The following is a 20,399-nucleotide window of genomic DNA, read 5'->3' on the forward strand; positions in this document are numbered from 1 at the left end:
TGTGTGAGTAGATTAGAAGAAATCCTTATAATAATATTGTTCAAGTGAAGCTTTCTATAGGCTGGCATAAAAATCATGCCTTACAAAATGATAAAAGAGGCAGAGAGAGAAATGTAAATTTAGGATCCAGATTGCTGAATATTTGCAATGTTTTCTTTACCTTACTTGCATTAAACACTGTGATAGTAGTACCTTCAATCTTACCAACATAGAATATGGATTTGTAGTGTGAAGAATGAGCTCATATGTTTTGTCACAAAGATCAGTTGTGCCTGTGTAAGAAAATGAATGAAGCAAAGCTAAGGAGCCCTTCCATACTTCTCTGTTGATGTGGAGTACAAGGTGCAGGCTGACGCCTGATTTCTCTCCCTGCCTGTTAATATGACTTAGGACTTGAAGTCCTTGATTCTCAGATATAGGATTGTCACAGCAGGGTTGCAATGCCACCTCAACTCATGGTAACATTCTTATTATCTTGAGTGGTTCTCAGCAGTTGCATCACTCAGCACTTGTCTGCTGAATCTAAACAGGCCCTGAAGCTTCAGTAGAGAAACATCAGAAGCAGTACTGTGGGGCAGTCATGTGCAAAAAACCTGTGTGGTTAAACATATGTGATCATCTATTCAAAGCTCTCAAAACAGCATGGGAAGCCTGTTATTTTTAAATGCGAGTAAAAGAAGTCAGAGCTGAAAGAAGGACCATTTATGATTTACATAGCCCTCTCTGCAGCTTTTTTCCCTTCAGGGAATTATTACATTGTTGATTCACCAAATAGTATGCATTTGTGAGCAACACTATACCAAGTTCCCATTACCAAGGGAAAATTAATACGATAACAAAATAATCACACATTTCTTTTTCTTGGGGCATTGTTATAAAATAGCACGTGAATTTTGGTAATTTAACTGTTGACAGCATATTTTGACTTCTTGCATTGCTTGTTTAAGATTAATAGAAGTGTTTCTAATCTAAATAGAAGTATGTTCCTAATGTTCAATTGAAAACTCAAATTTTGGACAATATTTCTAATATTAAGTGGTATAGCTGAAAATTGCTGTATTGTCGCCTTTGTTTGACTCACAGAAAGAAATTTAAATATATATATATATATATAATATATATATATATATATAGTATATAATATATATATATTGGCTTCTTTTAAATTGTGGCTTATCAGAAAAATGCTTTGATATCCTTGCTATTACTGTAATGTGTGCCTTTCTGGAAACATTCTATTGTGTGTGTGCATTCGCTCAGCTGAGTCATCTTGATCTCCCTCCTCCCCTTCCATAGCCTCTCTAATCACTCACTTAGACCACTAGTCATGAGACTTCTGTCTGCCACTCTTTGTTTGTTTGGGATGGGTGACACCTTTATTTTCTCCCTAGTGCAGCACTGTGGAATCTCGAAGTCCTTGCTAGAAACATGTAGAGGTTCCCAGAATTCCTCCAGAGATCACTTCCCTCTGAAGGTAGCAGGAACTAGCGCCATGTTTCTGTGATGACGTTCATGTTGATTTGAACATGAAACATGTTGGTTTTGGCTACTCAGAAATGCTTATGGCCTCCTTCCCATAAGCAAAGACATCCTCATTTCAGGACCATGGCTGATGGTCTTCTTTGTTAGTGTCTTTGTTTATCAAGCAGTGATTCAGGTAATTGATTTTTTTTTTTTTTTGCAACTAATTCCGAAAGCACACAACAAAAAGTAATTTCCTGCCCTTCCTACCCTTCCACTTTTTTTTTTTTTTTTGTAGAGGCAAACATGCTCTCTTTATATGTGTACCTATAGAAAGTATGTCGACTGGTTGGCATATATATATAACATATACTCTAATATAGACAGAACGACATCATGCATGTGTATGTCTTACTTTCAAATAAGCTAAATATAGCTTGATGAGGAAGCTATATTTAACTGGTTAGACATATACCATGTAGTGTCTCTCACACACACACACACACACACACATATCATTTGTCAATTGCAGGTATATAGCTCACCACATTCTTCAAACATGGTGTAGTTGCATAATGAGCACCATCCCCCTTAGAGCATCTGTCACCCCGTGCTCCCTCAGATCTGCTTGTCACCATCTCCTCTCCTACCTTCAGCCGCAAAGAACCACTAATCTGCTTTTCTAAATAGTTTCACCTTTCAATAATATTTTTATGACTAATATCATATAGTGCCTAGTGTTTTATTTAGCATAATGCTATTGAGAATCACATAACAGATATACAGGTATGAAAAGTTTGTTTCTCTTACTGCCCTTTACTATTTAGTGGTATGGGCCTTTTATTAATCTACTCACTGTGGGTGGTTATTTGAGTCATTTTCATCTCTGAGCATTTATGAATAATACATTTATGAACTTTTAGATTCAACTGCTTGCTTATGCAGATGTTCTTGTTTTGGGGAGTAGATATCTAGAAATGGTTTTGCTGTGTTATATTAAAAATATATTTAAACTGTTAATAAATTACCTAAATGGCTTCCAAAATGGCTAGCTTTTATATTCCCTCAGCAGTGTCTGAGAGTCCCAGTTTCTGCCGTCCCCCATCGGTGAGTTAACAAAGTAACCGTCCAATCCCAGTCATGTCCAAGGCTCTTCTGCCAGATGACTCTAGACAACTTCAAGTTGTCGGTTAAAGCTAACTAGCTAAATTTTCAAGTCTGGTGATAAACTGACATCTTATCAGCAGATATCCCTTTTCTATTGCTGTGACCAATTTTTTAGAGGAAAGCATTAGTCTTGCACTGTTTAGTATGATATTAGGTAGAGGGATTTTAGATGCCCCTTATCAAGTTAAGAGAAGTCCCATCGGCTGTTCGTTTGATGTGATTTCAACATCCTTATGTACTTTTTCTGCACCTACTGAAATGATTGTATAGTTATAGGCCTTTGTTCTGTTAATACAGCAAGTCGGGATAACATGATTTAGATGTCTAATTTCGTGTTCTGGCACTACAACACTTGACCATGGTATGTTATTCTTTGAACACTGCTGGTTGGTTGCTTGAGTTTTTGTTAGAGATGCTTCCATGTTTTGCCCTTTTCTTTCAATTTCCTTTGTTTTTGATGTTAGTAGTAGCCTTATAAAATGTGTTGGAAAATGGCTCACTCAATCTCATCTATTCAAAGAGTTTGTGTGTGTGTTTTCCTTCTTAAGCATTAATAAAACACCTTTTCCCCTACTTAGGTCTGTTTAAATTTCCTATCTCTTTTCGAACTAGTTCTCATAATCTTTGTATCTTTTTGGCATTTTACCATTCATGGAAGTATTTGGATTTGTTAGTATAAATTTTGAAACCACTGTTAAAGAATAATGTTTAGAATCGTATTTTGGGTAGATTGATTCTGTTTTCCTGTGGTTTTTACTTGAGTATCTTTGGCTGTGGGTCTGGCCATCTCATTTTTCCAACCTTGTGTTTGATTTACTTTCCCCTTATATCTTGGTGAGGTATGTCCTCAGACCAGGGACTCTATTTTTCTCTTTATAATAAGAGCATTCCAGCTATAAATTTACTCTGACCATTCCTTTAGCCAGGCTCCATAAATTTTGAAATACCATGTTTTCCGTTTTCATTCTGTTCAAGATGGTTTATTTCTCCTTGCAATTTTTATTAGAATTGTTCTTCCTTTTTTTCAAGCATCCCTGAATGTTTTTATTATTGATTTCTCATGATTTTCTTTGGGATAAGATTTTTATACAGTTTCAGCCCTGTCTTTTTATATTCTATTCCCTAGGCTTTGGAAGCCTACATTCATACCACACAAATAACAAATACCTTACTCTCTATTGTTTGAGCAGTTTTGGTGTTCTTTTGCTTTGCCCACCCCTACCCACACACGCAGGTTTTAGTTGATGCTTGTAGCTGAGGCTGGCCCTAAATACTTTTTATTCCTTTCTTAGTGTCTCAAGTGCTGGGATTATAGGTCTGTGCCACCATCCTAAAAAAACTTCTCTTTTCTTGTTTACATGCTTCTCATTTATTTTTACAGTTAGTAAAATAGATTGTTACTTATTGGTTGTTTAAAACACTTTTAAAACTTCTTTTAAGCTTAAATTATGGAAAAACTGCTTTATTCGTGAGTTTAATGGAAAGTCACATTTTATACTATTAAACAAGATACTAGCTTTTCCTTTCAGAGTAGTATTTTTACTATTTTAAGGAAATCGGTCAATTCCTATTTCATTAAAAGTCTTTTTAGGGGCTGGAGAGGTGGCTCAGTGGTTAACAGAACTGACTGCTCTTTCAGAGGACCGGGGGTTCAATTCCCAGCAACCACATGGGAGCTCATAGCTGTCTGTAACTCCAAGATCTGACACTCTCACACAGACATACATGCAGGCAAAATTCCAATGCTCATAAAATGAAAATAAACAATTTTTTTAAAAGAAACTGTAGAAAACAGGTGCTTGCCACCAAGCCTGATGACCTGAGGTCACTAACATGAGTTCTCTTTATTCCTGGAAAAAACTACAATCAGTCTAAATAGAGTATGCTTATAATATACCCCTAAGTTCTATTTGTTTGCATATAAATTTGTATCAGTATTACCATATGACAACTATCTGAAAAGTTCTTTTTATCAGCTTTTACTGTTGCGCTTGGCCATGTCTAAAAGCACTAGTTTGGCCTTTCTATGAAGCACTTGAACCAGCACTAAAGGCACCAAGTCTTTGAAGATACATCTTTGAAATTATCCAGTTCTTTGGGTTTTTTTTTTTTTTTTTTTTTTGAGTGCTTTGATTTGGTTTTGCTTGATGAAAGAAGTGGTCCCCTTTTACAGCTGCCTCACATTCTCCCACTATATTTAATCTTCTAGAGTTTCTGTATTTCCTGAGCTGTTTTTAAAATGCATGTTATTCTATAAGAATACCTATTTTATTCATATTTCCAAGCATACCTTGATAAAATCAGTTAAAGTGCTCTCTATTTTTTGCCAAATCTCTATTCTATCTGAGTACTTCTAGTATTCTTATCTCTTATTTATACCATTTTTAATTGGGTATGCAAATTACTTTTCTATTTCCACAATTCAAGAAGAGACTTACCAATTTCTTTATTCACTTTCTGATGTTGAACCTGCTGTGAAACGAAGAATCATTACACGCTTCACCCACATAGGCTGGGGTTTGGTGTCTGGAGTAAAGCAAACCCAAGGTGATTGCCATAAACAAACCTTACCTGCATTTCACAATTACACACACACCATGCACCTGAGCTCGTTTAATCTGTGGATGTCTCATAAATTGAAGTTAATTAGGTTTGCAAAGTTTTCTTTCTGTTCCCAGGAAGTGTCCCCAGAGGTTCTCAGGAGACCAGTGAGCTGTTTCTCAGGCTGGCAGAACAGTAATGAACAGTTATGGGTGAAGTATGTTCTCTCTCTTTTACAAAAATAATTCACAGTGTTCGAGAGACATGAACAGAGCTCTGAAGAAAAGTTATAAAATCATACATATAGAGAATTATGTGTATGTGGAATATTCTTTCTTCTAAATTTTGAAACAAGGGGAGGGGCTCATGAGACTCATACAGTTAATAAGCTGCTGGCATTTACATTGGTATCTATATGTCTTTTCCAAAAGGTTTTACTGGGGGCTACAGTATCCCATCCTTTCTCCTCAACCCTGCCATCTAATCTCACCCCACTTAAGGCTTTCTGAGTCATTATTTCCAATCTCCCTTTATACCACCTGTGAGAAAAAAAACATACAATGTTTGTCTTTCTGGGTCTGGGTTTACCTCAAACAAAAAGATTATTTTCAGTTCCATCCATTTACATTAAATTTTTATTTTTCTTATCAACTAAATATTATTCCATTGTACAATTGTACAACATTTTCATTATCCATTTATCAGTTAGTAGACACCTCGGCTATTTCCATATCCTGGCTGTTGTGATCAGAGCAGCAATGGACAAACGTGAGCAAGCGCCCCTGTAGTAAGACACAGACCCTACACATGTATGCCAGGCAGTCTTACATCTGGGTTAGATGTGAGCTCTATTTTTAACTTTTTGAGAATTCTGTGCATTGATTTCCATAGTAACCACATCAGTCTACATTTGTTTTGTTGAAATTAGCAATTCTTCCTGGGGTAAGAAGAAATTTCAAAGTATTTTTAACTTACGTTTCCTTGGTGGCTAAGGATATTTACCTATTCTCTTAGCTTTTAGTATTTTCTCAGCCATTGCAATTTCTTATTTTGAAAAATCTCTGTTTAATTCTGTGGCTCAGTTTCTAATTGAGCTGTTTGTTTTCTTGATATTTAAGGTCTTTTGAGTTTTATATATTCTAGACACTAAGCTCTCTTAGACAGATTATAACTGAAAAAGGTTTTTATTCCCGTTCTGTATGCTACCTCTTCACTTGAATGATAATGCTCTTTGTAGGACAGTAGTTATAAGGCCCCATTTGTGAATTTGGGGTGTTCATATCTGTATACTCAGGGTCCTGTTCAGAAAGTCCTTCCTGAACCAGTGAGTTCAAGCCTATTCCCTACTTTCTCCATGTCTTGGTTAGGGTTTTGTTGCTGTGAAGAGACATCATAACCAAGGCAACTCCTACAAAGACAAACATTTAATCAGAGTTGGCTTACAGTTTCAGAGTTTCAGTCTATTGTCTTCACGGTAGGAAGCTTGGCAGCATCCAGACAGACATGTTGCTAAAGGAGCTGAGAGTTCTAATCTTGATCTGAAGACAGCAGGAGATTCTTACACACTGGATGAAGCTTGAGCATAGGAGCCTCAAAACCCACAGCCACAATGACACAATTCCTCCAACAAAGCCACACCTCTTAATAGTGCCATTCCTTGGGCCAAGCATACTCAAGCCACCACACTCCTATGACAGATTTAGGGTATTGGGTCTTAATGTCAAGGTCCTTGACTATTTAGAGTTGAGTTTTGTACAGTGTGAAAAATATGGATCTAGTTTTATTCTTCTGCATGTAGCTATAAGTTTGACTACTTGAAGGTGCTATCTTCTCCAATGTGTTTTTGCTGTCCTGTATAGTCTTATCTGTGCCTCCTCAATTCCATTCCATTGATTAATGAGTCTGTTTTTATGCCAATACCATACTGTTTTTATTACTATAGATTGTAGTATAACTTGATATGGTAATACTTCTAGACATTCCTTTATTTCAGGATCATCTTTGGTTATCTTGAGTCTTTTGTGTTTTTACATGAACTTTAATATTACTTTTTTAAATTTTTATAAAATTGTTGGTTATTGGAAGATAAAACTTTTGGAACACAAAAGTGTGTTGGACTTTTTGATGGGGACTGCATTCTATCTGTAATTAATATTTCCCAATGTTAATTCTGTGAATCTATGAGTGTGGGAGGTCTTTCCATCCTGTGGAATCCTCCTCAGTTTCTTTCTTCAGTGTCATAAGTCTTTACTGTGCCAGTCTTTTATCTCATTGATTAGATTTACTCTGAGGTGGGGGTGGGGGTATTCTGAGCAGGATGCATATTAGTGAGGATTCTCTAGATTAACAGAACTTATAGAATGTCTGTATGTAGAGAAAGGGAATATAGTAGAATGAATTATAGCCCGCAGTCCAGCTCATTTAACAACGGCTGGCTGTGAATAGAACATCTAAGAATCTAGTATTTGCTCAATTCACAAGACTGGATGTCTCAGCTGGTCTTCAGTGTGTGCTGGAATCCTGAAGAAGTAGATTTCAATGCCAGTGAAGGAATGAAGGAATGACTTTCTAGCAATGGAGTTTTTTTCTCCATTTAGTATGATACTGGCTATGGGCTTACTGTATGTCAAGATATGCCCCCATGTCACTATAGTCTCCAAGACTTTAACATGAAGGGATGTTAGGCTTTGTTAAAAGGCTTTTCTGAATCAAATAGGTGATCATGTAGTTGCTGCCCTTACTGAATATATTTATGATTGCTAGTTTGAAATCACTGTCTTGTGAATCATCTTAGCTACTTTCCTCAGGAAATATTATGAAAGGGATGCTAATTTCTGGAAGAGAATTTGGTTATTCGACTTGTGTTCTAGTAGCAAGACATAACATCTGGAGTTAGATGGTTGCTAGTGTTTCTCAGTGTGGATGTGTCCTGCCTTTGCCGAGTGAACATTGCTTCACTCTTTACTGTTACCCCAACATCAGGCTATGAACCAGCTGGGTGACACTTGGTCAGTGTTGATGTGTGAATGGGATAATAAAAGTGGCCTCAGCTCACATAACCCTAAAATACAACTTCTGAGCACAGGAGAAAGCCTTCTCTAGAGTTAAAACAGATCCTTAAAAGTCTTTTTAAGGTTCCCACAGAGTACAGTTTCTGCTGGTCATCCTTATGTCATAGGAGACAGGATCTTAATAGGAGTGAACAGTTCTACCTGAAGGAGGTACATAGGACTTGAGTCCCTCAGGGAGTGAGAGCAGAGTCATAGTGAGGATGGAGTCACAGCAGAGTTATGGGATACTACCTGGGAGACGTGCTTATGATTTCCAGGTCCTCAGGGGATGAAGAGGGAGTCCTTACAGAGATGAGATGCCTTTCCTTGGAGGTGGTGCACAGGATGTGTATCCTCAGCATCAGGGATGAAGGATGATACTTAAGCGATGGCTCAGGATGCGTGATCTTCTGGCCTTGGAAGTAGGGGCACAGTGAGGTTGGGGACTCTGCCTGAAAGATTTATTCAGGACGCCTGGTGTTCAGGCATTGGGGGTCAGAATCTCCAACTGTAAAAGTCAGGAGAGAGACCAGTACACTGAGATAACATGGCATGAGTCAAAGGAAACAAGAGTTCCTCCAGCTTTATGAGGAAAACCGTTCTGAGATCAAAGGTAGGAAAACTGTGTCAAGTATGAGTAAATAAGACCAATTATCTAGAATCGAATTCGAGAGCAGGATCACATCCTTTGCATTCATATGGCCATTGAAGTCAACTGAAGAAATTAAAACTGATTTTCTTTTTTTTTTTTTTTTTCTAATTGACTCGTGGAGAGAAGTCTCAAGAACTGTTCTGGTCTCTTGTGAGAAAACTGTAATGTGTGTGTGTTTATATACTATGATTTGCCTACATGTAAGGACAGAGGGATTATACTTCTCCCCTGTCATTATTCTGGACTCCCTTTATTTTTGTCCCTTCACCAATGTAAGGTCAAGATCTTACTACTAAAAGAATGAACATTCCTGCTTATGCTAGTGTCTTAAGTAAGAAACTATTCTGCGGTCACATGCTCATATTTTGTACTTTGCTTCCCTTAGGCCCTATGAAGGGGGAGATGGAATCAGTGCTTGTCAGGAGATTTTTGAAAACAAGTCACTTTTCAATCAAGCCCTTATCATGTGTTTAATTACTATAAAATCTGCAATTTTTATTTAATCAAAAAAGTACCCTGATATATTCTCCCCTCCCATGAGTTAAATAGTAGAGTTAATAATTTTTATATTTAAAAGTGGATTTGTTGGCCAATTCTCTGTATAATTGGGGAAATAGGCAATAGCAGTATTTACAAATAGCAATTCCAACATGTGAAAAAATACTCTACAGCAGTAATTACCGATTTAGTCCTAACACTTTATTCCATTGGGTAGTTCGAGGCCATCTTAAATGAAAAAACTGTAAGTGAAGAATTACATTCATCAAAATCATTAAGATAAGTGAGATTGCTCTAAAGCAGGCATATGGAAATACCAAGGCAGAAATGACTGCCTTTTAAAAAACCTAATTTGTGACAGGTAATTTCCCTAAAGAGTAGCATATTTACCTTATTGACCATGTGCCCCTCGGGGCTTTGTGTGCATACTTTGAAAATTATTTCATTGCACTAGGAAGAGAAAGGCAGTCAGAATCCAAAGTCAGGAAGATACATGTGAGAGTCAAGCAGTGCAACTGAGTGCACAAAACTATTCTTCTGTTGATTGTCTTTTGCCTAGGCTTTTATAGCAGCCTTAGAAGAACTCAGCTCTTGTTCATCTACAAAACCTTTGCCTAATTTGTCTTTCTTCTTCCTTTTTGTTCACTTCACACAAATTGTGTTTGAAGTATGAGGACAGTGAAAAAAGTAAGTTCTTTATAGGGAGTTTGCCTCTTGTAGGTTAATAGCATAAGAACCCAGCAAGTTAACCCTCCAGTTATGCTGCTTGTGTGGCTGTAAACTTTTCTCATATGATATCCTCAGGAGAGTAGACAGGCTTGTTGGATTTGATAATGAACCACTCAGTTAACTGGACTCAGAATCCCAAGGTTCCAGTACAACCCCTGCTACTGATTCACATGGAAAATACAGGCATGTCACTCAAGTGCTCTGAGCACCAGCTCCTACAATTGAAGGTAGACAATGTGTCATCTAAAACCTGGAGATTTCTACAGCTTAATGGCTTAAATTAATTAAATTAATTAAATTAAATTAAATGCTAAAATTTGGAAAAACAAGAGCAAATCAAATGCAAACCCAGTCAACATCAAGAAATTACAAAAGAGTAGAACATAATGGAATCAAAAGAATGGAAAGAAAATAACACAAAGAATGAACCAATGAATCTGAGTTACAAGCTTGTTTAGTCTTAATTATGCAGTCAAGTCTTGTGGGTCTCTGGAGAAAAAAGTTGCAAAAACTAGCTCATCACCTATGTACTCGAGATAAGCCTCTGTCCCAACCTCTTCTAATCTCAGCACTAATTTCCTTGTGCTACAAGTCCAGATCACTCACCTGATCTGACGGCAGTAGCAGAATTGGAAATTCAAAAGGAAAAAAGCTGGACAGAAGAAAAGAAAAGGGCAATGAGGACTTACTCAATTCTGAAACTACAGATCAACAACCAAATTCACTCACATAAAATATGCTGGATCAGTTTATGTAACATGGGGTTTGTTGAGAAAGAATCTCACAATTGTAGCACTGGCTGGCTTGAAACTCACCAAGATCTACCTGCCCCTGCCTCCTGCGCGCTGGAGTTAAAGGTCGACATCACTGTGCTGGGTCAGTGTGAGTGGTTTAGGTGTACAGAAGAGTCACGGCACCTTTCAATGAAGGCTTTATGGAAATACTGTAAGGTCAAATCTAAAACTAACTAATGTATAATAAATTTTCCAAGTCTGAAATTCTTCTGGTTAAGTCTTAAGACTTTTAAATCACAACAAAGATTACATACTTCTCTGCCAGGATAATATAGTGAGTTATGGCTTGGAAATGATACTGGTCATGCCAGAATTGCATGCTGTCCCTAGAGGTGTGTCACGGACCTCTCTGCCCCACACTTGGGGGCCAAAATGTCAGGGACCACTCTATCAGTGTTGGAACCCACACTGCCAAAAGCCTTGGGGGCTAAATTGTTAGAGCCCACACTGCCCCAAGCTGCTGCAGTCCACGGGTCAGGGTTCAGCAAGAGAGAGAGAGTGAGGACGAACACAAAGAATGGAGACCAGACAGAGTGTGATTCAATCCCATTTATTCTTCAGTCTCTCTTCTTCTCTCCAAGTCCCTAGTTCCTAGTACCAAGTCTCAGGTCCTAATCTTAGTTCCAGCTGTAATAAGTCTCAAGTTTTTCTCCTAGTTCTAGTTGCTAGTCTCTTTCCCAGTTACAAGTTACAAGTTCTGAGTTTTAGTTACCTGCTCCAAGTCTCAAGTCTCAAGTTCCTAGTCCCTAGTTCCTAGTCCCTAGTGCCTCCAAGTCTCAAGTCCTGGGTTTTGGCACCAAGTCCTAATCCCAGTTCTCTAGTCCAAGTATCTAGTTCCTAGTTGCCTTCTTCTGTCTCCCTCTTGCCTTTTATATGTCTCACTTCTAAGTCACACCTTTAAGTCACACCCTTAAGTCTTGTCTCTAAATCACACCTTTAAGTATCATCTCACACACCCAAGGGAAGATCCTGGGTATCTAAAACAAGATGTTATCAGAGTGTGATCAGCTGTTGTAGGCTGTTGTAAATAAGTCTCTTGTCAGGGTATATGGCTCAAGATGGCTGCAAGGATGATAGCCGCCTTCTGTCAGCTCCCCACAAAGGTGCTCACTGCTTATTTGTGAGAGCAGACATTTAAGTGAACTGTGTGCAGTTAGAGTGACATTCAAGAGCATTCCAGATAGTATGCTTCAGAATTGTGCTATGAATACTTTGAATCATTGTGCATACATGTAAGAGGCTTAGTTGTTAACTAAATAAATGAAACCACCTACTGCATTATCTTGCTATAAAACACTATTAAGTCATGTTCATTTTGCATATTACAGAATACAAAGCCACGGACTTTTAATGAATATAAATCCCAGCAAAAATGCAAATGAAAATAATTGCAGTTATTATACCACATTAGTAAAAGTTATACTAATTGCCCAAAGATTTAAAGAAAATATATTATGTTTTATCTCTCTTCCTATTAACATTATTTAACAATGTTGATGTATTTATAGAGAATTTTTGTAGTGCATTAGACAAACCAGTTTTATATTTCCAGGAAAGTGGGTTTTAATGAGCATTAATAATGCATTTTAGTTTAAAAAAACAGTTCTATGTGACTGTATCTTCTAATGTATCTTCTAATGTTAGACTTGGGGAAGTTATTCCAAAGTAACACTTACACTTAAAACTTCAAATAAAATTCACTGAGGAAAGTATAAGTGAACTGATTTCAGTTAAATGCTGTAAATTTTGGTAGAATATTACATTGTAGCTATATAGTTTTTTACATTGAAAAATATCCAAAATACATATACCAGCAAGTTAAAGTTATTTTCATGCCTATTAAATCCCACATGCTACTTGGCATGTAAACCCATACTCTTGCACAAGGAAAACTAAATACATGGAGTACACTCTTGACCATTAATAAGTGTTAAGTAGATGAACATTTATGAAGGTAATCTGGTTCATCACTACCCCCAAGGACTGTCCCCTCTCTTCCTCAAACTTGAGAAACTAGTCCATCCTCTCTGCTTCTACTCTGCCTTCAAAGAAAGAACACATAGGTCCTCTTTTCATAGACACTAATTTCATGTTGACCTTGAGATCCCTCCATCCTTCAGTATCCAACTCCATCAGCATCCTGTCTACCATCAACATTCATAACATCCTTTGGCTCTGGACATCGTGTCTGTAACCTACAGGTTGGTCTGATTTCTCCCATTCTCTAAGAACCTTTGCTTGATTCTGCATTGCCTTCTACATGATATATCTCTCTTTTTGTTCAATTTCAACTTCTCTGAAAGATCATCTATGTATGTGCCTATATGTCTCCCACCTTATCCCATGAATCACCTAAGAGTTATTCTGGGAGAAACAGGTTTCACTTAACATCTGCACTGTCTTACCAGCTTTGCACATCCCAACCTACTGCTACATCATTTCTGCACCCATCTCGTTGCTGAAATGTTCTTCTCTGATACGAACAGTTGCTTGCTACTGACCAATAACCCCTATGTCTTCACCATTGTGCTCCCTTAACTTCTTGTAAACTGTGTTTGTGTAGATGATTTCCTGTTTTGTGCTGCTTCACAGACTCTGGCAATGAATCCTTCTCTCTGTTAACTCTTCAAGACTAACCAATTACCGCCTTTATTGCTTGTGCTTCTTGTTCCACCATGACTAGGGCCAAGGTGAGATCTTATCTATTTCTATGGTTTTATTTCCTCTCTCAGTAAACCTCTGTCTTCTTCCTATCCACATATCATCTACAGGACAAAGACCAGACTCTCTGTCTCTCATCCAGATCTCCCATTGCCTAGTCTATACCCATCTCTTTTCTGATACTTACATTGTTCCTTCTGCATTCTATGAATGGTTAGTACTCATTCACACAATGTTTCAAGAACTCTTGAAGTGCTATAATATAACAGTGAATGAAATAGTTTAGAAATTCATGCCTCCAAGGCACTTAAGCCTTCACCACAAAGAACTGTTGCTTGATACCTCTGTGTCATTGCAGAGTGCTTCTTCTTACTTGAAATATGTTTCCTTCTGTGCTTTATGAGAAATTCTTGTGTTCACTTGTGAATGTAGGTCAGGTGTTGTTATTTCTTCCCAGATGCTCTCCCATTATCCCACACATCTCCCAGGGAGTCCTATAAATATTCTGTACAAGTTTTCCATTAAACTTCGCTAAGTGATATCACTGGTAAAGTCAGTATCACTCTTCAGAATTTGTCAGATTCTATTAAAGACGTTGTACCCTAAGCACACATGGTGAGCTATCTCTGGTGGGTAGGGGTTTGCACAGTCACTTGTATGGTTGAGAGGACAATGCATTGCCCCAAACAGCCTTGCTGACCTACCTTGTAAGACTTCAGTTTAGTGTCCTTCTGTGATATAATAATGCTGTTGGCCTAATTATAATACAGTCCTAAAATTGAATACAAGACCACCAGCATATTCTTTACTCTTAATGATTTCCCCTAATTCATTACCCTTTAGCACATTGTGGACAGTATTATATTATATCTACAGCTGTACCTATTAGTATTTCATGAATACTACTTATTTTGCTGTTGTTGGAAAAGACTATTAAATTAATGTGTTTCCTTGAAAATTTTGTTCAAAGCTTCACAAATCTGTGAATCATTTTCCCATCTCTTTATTCTGTGTACATTTTTTTTTATAAACTGCCTTCCAACAATGTCCCCAAGAAATGAATTGTAACTACAGGTGTCATTTTAGAGTCAGTGGGGAAATATTTGAGAATTGTATTTTGAAATAAAACTCACACACACAAAATCTATGGGATAAGAATATAGCCCAGAGTTAGAGCATTTGTCTAGCAGCAGAAGGGCCTACATTCAATCCTTAGTATTGAAAACAAGAAAAAAAAATAGCCTATCAATTCTTTCACTTCTAAACCCTAGTTAGTCAGCCCAGTCCAATTACTAGCTCTTCTCAGCCTAAAGATATGTTGAAGAATTGTTTGGTGCCCAACAAGGAGAGAGAATCAAATAAGGGAAGAGAGAGCTCATGGAATCTTCAAGATCAAAGAATGAAAAATTATAAGTTAGCACACTTGAGCGCTTATTCAAAGCAACTGGCAATCACATACAGTGGGAAATATTACACTATCTCTCCAATAAGCTATGGAGTCAGAAATACACTACAGCATTATCTAGTAAAATAAAACAGGAAGACTCTTTTTAATTATACTTTATGTTCAGGACTATAAGCCTCAATTTTATATTTTATTGTTACCATTTAGACTTTTTTCTCCCATTGTTTAACATAATGATGTCATTCATACAGTATTGAATACCCAGGAACCAGAGTTGCTAACGTATTCTGTTTGAGGAGACAAGTTCACATCCAAATGGATCCTGTCTAAAATTCCAGAATGTAGCATCTACAGTAGGAAGTGTTCTGGATCTTTCCCACAAATGAGAGCTCTTGTTGCCTCCTGTCTTCCTCTGCTGCTAGCAAAACTGGCTGAACCTTCCCAGTTAACCCAGTAATAACATTGTGCCTCTCCATGCCTATTATCTGGGAAGCCAGTCATTTTGCATCCTACCTCAGATATGCAGAGTCATCTCCAGATTCTAAATACTTCCTGTATGATTCATATTTAAATGAAAATTGTGTATTCCAACATAGAGTTTGTTCCATTGAGTAGCTGACCGTGGCTCAGTGGTGGGCAGGTCTTTGCATGTCTCTACCAACAGACAGCTCACCTAAGCCCTAGAAGAAACAAATGCTGTGAACTGAGGACATTGATGAGAATCTGCTGAGGACACTTTTGAGGTTTGTGTCCTGAAAAACTGCCCAGCCGAAAAGGCACAGAAGCAAGAGACTTACAGCTGGTGAAATGGAAGGAAAGTCACACTCTCTGTGCCTGCTCAGCAGCCAAAGATGCCCAGACTGAGCTGTCACCAGGGGAAGAGAACAGGGAGCTTCCAGTTGGTGTTTTTTTTTTTTTTTAATTAGACAAATTGTACAAGCTGCCCCAACAATCTCCGTGAGCAAATTTTTATAGTCTGTCTTAAAAACCTAGAACTCAAATGTATTCCTTCAGAAGCTTGAGTAATTACTAATTATAAACAAATATCAGACTGACTGATAGAAAACTACAAATATTGGCTTATATACATAATGTGAAAGTTGCTTATAAACACAATTATATATTTGCTAAAAGCTAAAAGTAAGCAATGGTATTTCTTTCTTTGAGGGGAGATTATAATATAATTACATTGTTTCACTCTTCCCATATCTCCCTCCAAACTCTCATGGACCTCCTCCTTTCTCTCTTTTAAATTCATGGCCTGATTTTTTCATAAACTGTTATTACATGCATGTATGTATATGCGTATATATTTGTGAATATACATTCCCAGTCTGTATAATGTTACTTGTATGTGTGTTTTCACTTGTATGTGTGCTTCAGCCATCAAAAGCTGGGCTCATAACCAAATATCAAGAAATGTTTTCTAAATGTATGTCTCCCTCTTGTAAAATGCTTAAACCACTTGCTTTCCAACAAAAAGCTATGTCCCTAAAGGAAGTGACCAGAAATGACTTGTCATTTTTGCCCTTTGAAAACAGCCTGTGCCAGAGGAAAGAGCTGTTCTGCACACCTAATTAGACTTGAAGTGGCTCCTGCTACATCACAAGAGCAGTGTTGTCCTCCACTTCCCAAACGTCTAGAGTGTGATGTGGCCCGTGCTCCGCAGCGCAGGGAGGATTCATCTGCTCTAGCTCATCAGGCTGATGAGATGAGCGTAGTGCTTGTTCTAATTAGTTCCAGCATCGTTCCCCTGAGCCACACTCAAAGATGCTCTTGAACTTGAAAAATTAATAAGGACCCATCCAAAAAATAATAAAAAAAATCCAACAAAGAGTGTGTTCATTTAAATATATCCCATTTACTAACCATTAGTCTAGGCACATTAAATACAAGCATGTTCAAATGATGGATTTCCAACACCTTCTCACTAGCTTTGAGGAGATCGCTTAGCCAAGAATGGTTGGGTGTCCTTGAAATCCATGTCTGCAACCTCATGTTCTACTTGACACCCTCTTTTCCTTCTGCCAGCCTCTATGTGCTCGGTCTACTCCAGTCACAATGGCCAAGACCTATGGTCCCCTCAAGAGCCTCTTCTGTCATTGTCCTTCCTCATTGGCCATCTAGTTTATGGGTTGCCAAACAAGCATTATTGTTTAAGGTAACAAAATCCCATTCTTCCTGAACATCATAATCCAGAGTTGCTTAAGGCAGGCTTTGTGAACTACAAGACCATGAGAGGCTAAATGGTAGCCATAGCTTTTGTGGGATGAAATTTGATAAATTTCTCCAGAGTCTACTAAGAACTCAGTGTCTAGTTTCTTCTTCAGAAAAAAGAAAACTGTCCAAACCTGGTTTTCTTTTATTTAAATAGTGGAGGAGGGTCACCTGGTATAGCTCTTAAGAGCACAGCCCTGAGTTCACATCTTAGACTTCACAGAACCTGTGTGAAGACGATCCTTGGGATCTACAAAACTCAGTTCCTTAGCTGTAAAATGTAGCTGCTTTCTTTATATGCTTCTTATGAAAATCAAACAAGAGAATCCTCCACAGAGCCTACAGCTCAGTACACAGGTGAGATTCAGTAATCTTGAAGAGGGTCAGAGATTAGAACAAGTTCAAGAGAGATTTTTAACTTCCACTCCCTCCCCTTCTCTACACCTTCTGTTTAAGCTTTGGTAATAACTCACAAAATGCAGATGACTATGGCTGTAGACTGGAAGCAATCAGACCTTTCTATACAGCTGAGTCCTATTCCAGTCTTAACTGACTTGTTTAGCCAAAAGGCCTGTGTGGGCACAGCATTCCAGATGGTCCTTCTCCTTCCTAAAGATGCTGCATTGTCATCCGTTGTATCAGGTGAATGAGGCTGTACAGGAAATATGTAGTATCTGCCCTTCTGAACTAGGAGCTCATGATAAAGGTGATCACTTCTGGATTTCCTGTGGGCAACACAGTAGATCAGCTGCAGTGGTGGCTATTTGTAACAGAAATATAAAGACTATTTCCTATCTACATTTTAGTCTCATATATATTACATCATTTAATGTGTGTGGGTTTTTTTTCCCTATGAAAATTTCCTATTTTCAGAAAGTTTAATTTAGATAAATACTTGTTGTAAACACACAGAAACCCTTGGTTTCACAGCTTCTGCATCTAGAAAGACCCTAAAATACTGATAAGAGCAGTCTTAGCTGTTGTGTACATGGAGATTATAAGACAAACTCGGGTGTCATTCATTAGATGCTGGGGCCTTTTTCTAAAGTCAGAGTCTATCACTGGCCTGGAACTTGCCATGTAGCTGCAATATCAATCATGACATTGAATTCTAATTTCCATGTACACCAACATACATGTGCACACATATATGCATGCCCATGCACACACATGTGCATGCACACACACACACACACATGTACACAGACAGGAGATAAAATTTTACAGCTCTTCTTTAGCCTTCCTGTCCTAGGTGACAGGAGAGACAGGTCTGACAAATGCCAGGTGAGAGAGACGGGAGGATCAACTGGACTTCCCACAAACCACACACCAGGAAGAGGAAATATTTTCATTTCAGCTATGCCTTCAATAAGAAGATGATGGAGTCTCTGCAGATGAAATATCCAAAAAACATTGACAGAGGAAGTGGAAACACTTAGAAATCGTGCCACGTAAATGAGAATGAAAACACTTCAGGAGAAGAGTGTTCAAAAGTGGAGAGAACTGTGTGACTCTAACATCTGTCATCCCTGCACTCAGGAGGAGGACGATGGAGAGAGCAAGGAGATTCTGGCTAGAAAGTGGATCCCTGTGTCAAAAAAAGAAAAGAGATACCTGTAGCTGCTATTAATGATGGGCAAGAGTTTTGGGTCAAAGGTGTGGAAAGGAGGTGTGCCTCTTGTGTGGAATGGCTTCTAGAGCCACAAGGCTCTGAGACCTTAGGGGTGAGAATTTTTTGGGCCAGTTCAAGTTCTTCTAAGCGCAGAAGCCCGTCGGAAGGTCACATTAAGAAGTAATCAAAGGCGACTGAGACATTGCCAGCTGCTGTTGGCCTGGACTGTCCAGCATGGGAATCCAGACACAGCCTGACAGAGTAGATCCTTCTTCAGTATATGATGAGCTGCAAAGAGAAAGATTACAACAAAAGTGGAGAATCAGACAAAGGAGAACAGATCAAAAAAGTCTATTTTTATTTGTAAATGAATATGCAGGGAGTTTCATAACCCTTTTTATACCAATTGTACAAGAATAGAAACCCAGAATTTCCTAGAGGGGTGGAAGTCTCAAATACACATTCCCTAAACATCCTTGAAAGTAGTAAGGCTCTCTTTACTGATGCTGTCCCTCAAACACCTATAATCATGCTGAATTCTGACTCAGGATCTGCATATTTAATCAACCCTCTCCAGACCCTGTAATCACCAGGGTTTGCATCCCTCTTACAGAAGACTAGGTCCTGTGTTCACACAGCCTTTGAATAAATCTCTAGGGAAATTCCTGTTCTGGTAACTGGCTGTACACTCAGCAAGCAGCTTGTACCTTGAGGCTGTGTTTGCCAGCCTCTTAAAGGAATAAACCCGTGTGTGTGTGTGTGTGTGTGTGTGTGTGTGTGTGTGTGTGTGTATGTTTGCACGTGCACATGCACACACACATACATACACACACTTTTTTTGTTCATTTTCCTTAGGTTTTAGCCACAACCATAAACTTCATGCAATCCAACTAGACATGGGCATGAGCGAATAAAGGAAGTATTAAACGGAAAGGCCTAAGTCCAAGATCATACGTTAGGAGCTGGAGATACGGCACGTTTGGTAGAGTGCTTGCCCAACATGCAAACAATATGCACAGGCTCATCACAAACAGGAAGAGGTGGTATGACACACCTGCAACAGCAGCACTAGGGGGGTGGAGTCAGGAAGACTGCAAGTTCAAAACCATCTTTTCCTTTGCAGTGAGTTCTAGGCCAGCCCGGACCATACCAGGCAGTCTCCAGTGCAAACAATAAATAATTTAAAGCAGATGTAGGGTATGTCGAGCAGGTGCTGTTGAGAGCTGCTCTGCCAGGCTACAGAAGATCCGATGGTTAAGGTAAAATACATGCCAGATGTGTAGCACAGCCGAAGCTGGCAATGGCCAACCTTCTTGATGCCCGTATTGTTCCTGAGGACCCATCCTCATTCCCTCCAGCTTGGATGATGGGTGAAGTGCTGGGACCTGTATGCTTCAAGATGAAAGTCTCATCCTCAGATTTCTCCCTGTAGACAGATTGTCACTAGGGCCAGGATAGCATGTGACATCACCATCCTCTTTTAAATCCTAGACTAATTCTTTGACAACATGAACCCTTCCAAACATCCGTTCTTTCTGATGCACAGAGCACAAAAGTTTTCTGCCGCCACTGGAATTTTATCTTTCTATAGATACAAGGATACAGACCCAAA

At 38.5% G+C, this 20,399-nt stretch overlaps 1 protein-coding gene across 1 annotated transcript in view; it reads left to right on the forward strand.

Moving 5' to 3' along the window:
• Nucleotides 1-20,399, forward strand: part of Magi2 (membrane associated guanylate kinase, WW and PDZ domain containing 2) — a 172,567-nt gene that overhangs the window by 74,433 nt on the left and 77,735 nt on the right. The window lies entirely within an intron of this gene.

The sequence above is a fragment of the Arvicanthis niloticus genome, chromosome 15, assembly GCF_011762505.2.
Source record: "Arvicanthis niloticus isolate mArvNil1 chromosome 15, mArvNil1.pat.X, whole genome shotgun sequence".
Classification (NCBI taxonomy): domain Eukaryota; kingdom Metazoa; phylum Chordata; class Mammalia; order Rodentia; family Muridae; genus Arvicanthis; species Arvicanthis niloticus.